The sequence below is a fragment of the Polyodon spathula genome, chromosome 3 (assembly GCF_017654505.1).
Source record: "Polyodon spathula isolate WHYD16114869_AA chromosome 3, ASM1765450v1, whole genome shotgun sequence".
In the NCBI taxonomy this organism is placed as follows: Eukaryota; Metazoa; Chordata; class Actinopteri; order Acipenseriformes; family Polyodontidae; genus Polyodon; species Polyodon spathula.
In genome coordinates, this window is record NC_054536.1 from 88,736,434 (window position 1) to 88,743,066 (window position 6,633).

The following is a 6,633-nucleotide window of genomic DNA, read 5'->3' on the forward strand; positions in this document are numbered from 1 at the left end:
TGTACCAGTTTTATTTTTTTTTCCAGCTGTTATTTTATTGTTTCGTTCTTTATTCCTGTCTTGCACTTTCTTATGACACAAGCTTGTCAACATCTTAGCAAAGTACATTATAGTAAAGCAATGCACAGACATAGTAAAATCATGGTAAAAACAGGTAAACATGGGTTAGGGTAGGGTTAGCATGATTACCTATTGTATAGTAAAGTTTAAATACCATCGACTCCCAATTGACGGGACCCTGTTTGGTTTAATAGTTTTACTGTAATCTATGCCATACTAAAAAAGCATTTCATTTTTACATTTAGATTTTATATAAAAACACCAATAATCCTTCTTATAACTGATTTTTTTTTCTACAGCTAGTTGGTGAGAGCTCTTTCTTTCTCCAAAATTAGTCTCTACAATGAATTAAGTGTGTGTGTGTGTGTGTGTGTGTGTGTGTGTGTGTGTGTGTGTGTGTGTGTGTGTGTGTGTGTGTGTGTGTGTGTGTGTGTGTGCGTGTGTGCGTGTGTGTGTGGTGTAATTTTTTTTTTTTTTATCACAGTTATTTTGCAGCGAGGAACCACAAGATGTTTAATTCATATTGTTTTGTTAGGCAACTCTAACGAGTGCCTGTATGTTTATTTCAGTTACAATGCTTTTTAAGCAAGTTCCACACCAAACCTTATCCTTATAACTTTGAGATGCAAATGCTAAAGGCAGGGCAGGTACGATCAAGTATCAGATAACTACAGTACATATCAATTCTAGAAGTGTGACCAGTTGCATTGACTGATGTAGTAAACAGTACATACACATTTGAAGTTTGATATTAAAGGGATACTTTCTATAATCAGCATATAGCTTTAAAAAAAAAAAAAATAATTCTACAAGAGAATCTGATCTCATTAGATTTCAGATATGCTAAGGTTTGACGTGGCTGGTACTTACATGGTGGACCTTCATGGAAAAGGGGGTGCTGTCCAAGCTTTGTGTTGGTGGTTCAATAGGGGGCACTCTTGCTTCTGAGTCAGATCTAACTATATTGTCTCAGGCACTGTAAACAAAAAGCAGAGTAAAGTTCTATTGGTGTACTGATGAAAGCTGAAATTACAGCATTGTACCATTGTTCACTGTAACTTGCACTGCAGTTAAATTTTAATGTACATCATTTGTTTTGCAGCCTGGCCCTAGTAAAAGTTAAGCATGGTAAAACTAGTTTTCCCCATGCTTTTGTAATGCTTTTAATGTGCTTTAAAGAGAAGCCAATGGTATGAAAACTGAGAATGCATCAGTCTTGCCAAGCTAGGAATATTCACATATAAGTTGAGAAATAAATATTGATTCTGTTTGAAGTCTGAAGTTGGAAATGTCTTTCAGTTGTTATTATTGAAACAATCTACACTCTAATTCATTGCCTGGTTAATATTCTGTGATTTAATAGCATTTCCCATCTATTCTACATGTTTTAGTTGCAGTTGGAATGTTTTCACTTGCTATAATAGCTGCTGGTTTTGACATAACAGACTCCAGATTTTGCTGTATTAATAGTGACATGATTTGATTAGTGTAACGTACTTGAGAAAGAATACAGCATTTGTGAAGGAAAATGTTTTTAATGATCATGCAGCTGAGGTCTTTCACTTTTTACATGTATTACCATTTAAATATAAGGCTTCTGCCTGGGACCTCTTGATGAAAAGGTTGACTGCTAAAAATACATTAAAGAGGTAGCACAGATCCATGCCCTGCCTGTCAGGGAACAATAATAATTACATCAATAGATGTATTCTTTGGATTTTTGGCCTGAGAGAAATAACACTGCTGTACTTTAAATATGCTTAATCATCTGCATACCTGGATTCTGATCCTGTCAGGTTTTGGTTACTAAGTAAAGGGCAAGGGTTTATAAGATTGGATTTGCCTGCAAATAACAAACAAAATTTAAATATTTACTCTAGAAGTTATTGTATCTTTTATGGAACTAGCATAGGGTATATTTGCAGAATGAACATGGTGATTGCCACAATCACATCATAAGTTTTGTCCATATTTATCAAATTCTACTTTGCATCCATTTTTTTAAAATCCGAGAGCTATCTTTGAACAAAACTTCAGTCTCCAACATGTTTTTACCATTATGTGATGTGACAAATATTAAAATATTATATTGTTTAAATTGATGGCAAGTTGGAAAAGTGACCTATGCATGGGAAAAAAATAGGCAAGTTAATTCTGCAAATACCCTATGGTATTTCCATAAGGTGAAAACATGTCCATGTAAATATTTGATTCCTATCCCATCTTGTCTGTTGGTACTGATCAGTAGGTATTTGAAATGTATACTTCTATTCCCTTTGGAAGAACAATGTACACAATCACTCCAACATGGGGAGGGTGGATTATACCTGTCAGATATAAAACAATACTGACACTGGTCATGATTGACTCATGTCCATTCTTAATACCTATGTGGCCATCAGATAATCACTCATAAGTACACTACTACAATATTTCCCACTCTTTCACATTCATTTGGTAGGGGATGGTTACACTAACCATTAGTTTGTATGTACAGTGAACTGTAATGTGGTTGACGTCCAGTAGGTGGTGTATACTAATAGGTATCCATTATTGCACTCTGTAGTAGTGCATTACATTTATTGTACAAGTTTAATAATTTAAGTAAAAACGAATTATTTTTTTCAGAACGTGACTCCTGTTGTTCTTGAATTATCATCCAGTATAGGGTCATCAATATGTGCTTTATGCTTAATAATAATGACTGACAGGTATTTTATATATTTTAATAGCTTTTGTACCTATAATCTAAAAATGTGATTCAAATTTGAATATACAGACAGAAGGAGCGTTTAATGTTTCATTACCTAAACCAGACTGCATTTTGCTGTAAAATGCATATATATATATATATATATATATATATATATATATATATATATATATATATATATATATATATATACACACACACACACACACACACACACACACACACACACACACACACACACACACACACACACACACACAGAGTTAGTTAATTCACATTAACTGAATACTCAAAATATCAACCAAATATTGGCTCACAAACAATAAAAGTGGCAATGGAATGTATGTGTGGGTCTACATTTACATTATCTAATTGAGGTTTTGCAATATCTTTATGAGTCAATACGAGGTCCTTTACAATGGTGGAAAAAAAAAAAAAAAAAAAAAACATGTGTTATTCAGGTGATAATAATATACCAGTAGGCTACTTCATGTACGACTTCTAAAAACATCTATATGTGTGAAGGGAATAGTGCCTTTACAAAAAGAAATCTCACAAAAACAAAAATAGCCAAAAACTATTTAAATCTAGGTATTGCTGGACTCAGACATTTCGAGAGCTCATGGTACAGCACTTTAAATGAATGTTTATTTACCCATAAAATGAACACCCTGCTATCTAACAAACAAAGTAAAGGTTTGCTCTTTACTTCATCTGCTGCCGAGCCCACATTATACTAAAGATTCACAGGGATGCATCTTTTTAGGGATTGTATACAGTATTCTCACTTACACTATAACAACAAAGGAGCTGAGCTGTTCAAAGAGAACATTCTCACAATAATGTCAATGTGTAGCATAGCTGGACATCATGTGAGCTTATACCCATCCAGCTGTGAAGCCATATCTCACATTACCCGATGGCTTCTGTTACCTCCTGGTGAATACCCTTAGCTGTTACTTATATTGAATGTTGGTACTCTACTACTAATATGTTGTTTCTACCTCTAACTGCTTAATATACATTATGCTCCAAAAAGGACTGTGGAAGTACTATGATACAGGGTTAATATGTCCCATAATATACTGTATGTGCTACAGTAACACATCTCAATGATTAACTGTAGTGCATATGACTCATATAAAACATCCCTTAGTCCTTTTAAACTATACAAACGAAGTACTCACTTTATTGGCATTTCCATACATGAGTTATAATATAATCTGTGTAGGTTTCTGGGCAGTTAAATAAAAAGAGAAAAACCACAAAAGAAGTGATTTCTGTAATTTCTAATTGTTCTATTATAGACAAAAAAGGGGATATGTGATGCATTTTATTGGGCTAACTAAATAATCAATCACAAGCTTTAGAGGCCTCAAGGTCTCTTCTTTGTCTATCATCTACCATTGCATCTATCAACAAATAATTGTTCTATTGAAAGATATAAATTGCATAACATCCATAAAAGGAAAAATAACATGCAAAAACTAATTTCATACTTTGACAAAAGTATTTAGGCACCTTACGTTAGTGTTGTGTGTGCCCACCCTTTGCTTCCTTTACAGCTTGTAGTCTTTTTTTTTTAGTCTTTTTTTTTGTAAGGACCGTAGAAGGACCCTGGCATCTTCCTGGAGATATTTTGTCCATTTTATGGACAAATATATATATATTATATATATTATATATATATATATATATATATATGTATATATATATATATATATATATATATATAGTTTAGTGACAAGAATTGTAGCTGTTTGGGCACTTCAGAGTCTTCTAGCATAATTTAAATGCTATATATAGTAACAGTACACGTTGTCAAATAATAGGCCCTGCTATAAGGAAAGCGCAAGCAGCTCACTATACACATTTCATTCGTCGCATTTGATGCTGTACAGTGAAACTTTAGCTACCACAGACAATTCGTGGATTTTCTGTCGATTGTTTGGAATGTGCACAGCTTTATGTAAGTGCCCATCACAATGTATTCTCTCTCTCTCGTTGTGTAAACGATCCTGATTGTTGGCTCAGGCAATCTCCTGCTTCTACTGTGTTGCTATTTTTAGTAAATCCTACTCGTGTCGCCACAGGCGCTGATCGCATCTCTAAGCCTCTGCAGTTTCAAAACATTGCTCTCTCAGACTCTCTTTAGGAAGGCGAGATTTTAAAAGATCACACGCTGATTAGAACTTGCATGTGCACCTGGAGCCTTCCACACGAAATAAAAGGTAATGTAACGATACGAAGTATCTGTGTTTAAATGAGTTGTTGAAAAATGTAAAGAAGGTGTTTTTGAAGATGGTATAACGGCTACGTTTGTAACTGAGATTAAAAAAAAAATGTTACGTTTATATTGCGTATAATGCACAGGTGGATGACAAATTTGAATTGTGTTCTACTTCTTTTCTACATATAGAGGTAGTTATTTAATACGGCAACATTTAAAAATGTACGCTACTTAGTTACTGTTGCCTTAGTACAGGATATACTATATCCAGTTGCGAGCTACATTTTTATTGTATTACATCATTTAAATTGCATGTCAAAAGAAGCGAGACTTTGCAGACAAATCGGGTCACACTTAAGCTCTAGGTTCACCAGAAGCAATCGGTCCGCGAATGGTAAAATGCTACTACGACTAGCACCAGATTCTTATTAGAATTAATGGTTTCGTTAAGTCCTTCAAGCGCACACACACAAACTCGGTTATATAATAGATATTAGTTGTATTGAGTAGTTTGCAATTTAAATAACCATTCAACTGAAAACTGCAAACTTGTTATTGGCTTCTTGAGTGAAAATAAAGTACGCATTCTATTTGCATCTGACGATAACACAAAAGTAGGAAGTGTACAGTTTTTCATTATTATTATTATTATTATTATTATTATTTATTATTATTATTATTATTATTGTTGTTTTTACTGCATATTTCTCAACCATGAGCATTCATTCTGCCATCGATTTAGTTGTGCAGTAAGAAAAGCTTTGGTGGTCAAAGTAACTGTGTTTGCTTTAAGTTTTTATCTAACGCTGGATTTCTTGTCATTTGTTAAAGACTATAGTACTTTTCAAACGTTTATTCCACCCAGACTGCAAATTTTCTAGTTAAGGTTAGATTGATTGATTTTACTACTCTGCACTGAAGGATGATAATCTGCTGTGAATAGAATGCATTATCTTTTACTTGTGCAAACAAAAGAGCATAGTGATAGGTGACTGATGTACCAAGTGAATAGGACTGCAGCTCGTATTATACTGTGTGTAATATATATAAATATATATATATATATATATATATATATATATATATATATATATATATATATATATATATATATGTTATATGTATGTTGAAAGTAAGAATTTAAGAACTTTCATTCTTGAATATGGTACTACAACATACCATGATAATGTAGTTTTGTCACAAATTTATTTATTTATTTATTTATATTTATTTACTATAACTAGTACTGGCAATTTTTATAGCTAATGTAAATAATAAAAAAAATATAAGCATATGCATTAGCACCTGTTACTCCATATCCCTTAAAACTAGTCCTTGCCTAGGTGTGCCTTCTTCTAAACCGGGAGAGGCAGGGTGGTGTTTGTATGGAAAGCCCGCAGAAGGAAAAACAATCGAAACACCAATGATGCAAGTAATTCTTCTGCTTAATGTCACTAAGATCTGCTTGTATATTCTTAACTCTCTGGGTGATTTTAGAGCACACCATGACTACCGTTACTTAGGATACATGGGATACAAACCTAATAGTTTGTATTCCCATACCAAAATAAATAATTATTCTAGGATCAATCAAGACTTGGAGTAGCATAACATTTATGTTTAAAGCATG